At 38.3% G+C, this 2072-nt stretch overlaps 1 long non-coding RNA gene across 1 annotated transcript; it reads right to left on the bottom strand.

Moving 5' to 3' along the window:
• Positions 1 to 635: 635 nt before the first annotated feature.
• On the bottom strand, positions 636 to 1836 carry LOC136463297 (uncharacterized). The gene is made up of 3 exons (XR_010760968.1): positions 1657 to 1836; positions 975 to 1071; positions 636 to 762 (listed from the first exon to the last, which is right to left on the bottom strand). It is a non-coding gene; the product is annotated as an uncharacterized lncRNA (long non-coding RNA).
• Positions 1837 to 2072: the final 236 nt, after the last annotated feature.

The raw sequence follows: 2072 nt of genomic DNA, 5'->3' as shown, positions 1-2072 counted from the left end.
CGTCAAAAATCAATTTTACGGTATAGGCGCGCCTCCCCATCTATGTCTTGCGGTAATGATTCCTCTGGCATTACGACCTTTACCACAATGGTGCCGTCCATGGTTCAATTTATTTCGTGGATTGGTCTTGTCTGTCTATGGTTCCCTTGCGTGTGCTCGAGATAGGTGTTTGGTACAAATGTTTCACCGTATTATTAAGTATTCTCCTTTAGCTCGTTTCTCTATCTAGAACTGGAATAGAATAACCCGATTGAAGGATAATGATCATATGTCTGTAATGCATTGTATGTCCCAGAATAGGTCCCATTCTTCTACCCTTTCCGGGTAGTCGATGGCTATTCACAGCTACTATTTATAATGATCAATTTATAACAATTTACCTAAAACTACTGTTTTATAGTGTATTGATCAAACACTATGGTAAAATACAAAAAGCTACCGTCAAACTCTCTCACTCGTCATGTACGGCTTCTTTCTCTCACTAGTTGGTCTTCCTCTCTCCCTAGGCTCCCTGGTGGCCGGGAAGGAGAGGGCAAGGCCGCGGCGGAGCTCGTGCCCACAATTGCGCAGCGGCGGTGGAGCCCACGAGGCCGCGGCGGAGAACCCAAATAATAGAAGAAGCTATCTGAATGTCATCTTAAGATGTCTTTCCTCCTTTGTTGAATGCTTGCTGCACCATTCATGTTCATCATTTTCAGGGCCAGCAAGGTCAACAAAGGTAATTCTGCTAGTTCTTGAACTGCTAAACCCATTTGATGAACCCTGTAATATCAATTGAAGAAAGCAAATCCAAAAGGTAATTCAGCACATGTACATCCCGTAAACATCTGATATAGTTATTACAATATAGTACAAACTACAAAACTGATCTTCTGAGATTTAGAGAGGCCGACTGTTATTACAATATGCAACAAGAACCTAGAACCAGCAAAAAAAAAAACAAATTAGCATGTACAATGGAAGAATCTGTTTACCTTGCTCCATGCTTCAATAACGCAGGTGAATATCACATGAGAGCGGGAACTTTTCAAGTTCCATAGTGGTGGTGCCAATTTTTCTGTTTGACAGTCCCTGTAAAGATAAATAAACTTGGTTATCATGAGAACACTAATCCAAAGAACTATCCTCGAAAAAAAGACTAATCAAGAGAAGCATCCTTAGAAAACAGACTAATCAACAATAGCCAGAATAACACTACAACTATGGTAAATAGTATATAGCCCGTGCTAACGCTACGGTAGCGTCTAGAAAAAATAAATCATAAAACTAAAATAAATCACTATGGCTGCCACTATGTATGTTTGGAAGGGATTATGCTGGTAGAAAATTACAAGTGATGAATGACTTCATGTAGTTTGAGATACCATGGTTCATACATGGATTGTTCAATTTACAAACAAACAAAAACACCTAATTTTAGATGGTAATAAGTCCTACTACTCGAAGGGTGGGTTCAACTGACAGTGATTCTTACAACTAAACCATTTGAAAACATACACCACAAAGAAGCACTTAAATTTCTGTCACTATTATCCTTACAACACATATACCATAAGAAATTAGAAGTTTAATTCAGGTCAATGACCTGGAAGGCCAAACAGAAAACAATCCTTAAGACAATAAATAGCTTGGCGTATGCAGCATGCAAAGACTTACTTTTGTAGTTATTACCGATGCTGGAGTTCTCCATCAAACTTTGCTACAAGCTGACATAACTTGGCTAGTGTACCTCGAATGCAAGGACTGAACTCTTCAGCTATCAGCAGTACTATGAAGGGCACTAAGAACTTTTGGTACAAACAATCTCTTACTCCATACATCAATTTTATCATCCGGATCACTATGAAATACAAAGAACAGCGGTGTCAAAATTTTATTCATCCCTTGTATGCATCTTATTCCACCATTCATCTTGACAAAGATTAACAATACATTTTTTAAAGACTCCTTATACATTTTTTAAAGACTCCTTGTAAAGGACTAACCTAATAATTTTAAGCGGAATCTCTTGTACAAATGACTTGAAGTATCAACTTTGAAGAATAGTCAGCTAAGCAACAAACACTACAGGA

Source organism: Miscanthus floridulus, chromosome 7, assembly GCF_019320115.1.
Source record: "Miscanthus floridulus cultivar M001 chromosome 7, ASM1932011v1, whole genome shotgun sequence".
In the NCBI taxonomy this organism is placed as follows: Eukaryota; Viridiplantae; Streptophyta; class Magnoliopsida; order Poales; family Poaceae; genus Miscanthus; species Miscanthus floridulus.
Note: the sequence above shows the minus strand (reverse complement) of the source record. Positions and strands in the feature narration are given on the sequence as shown.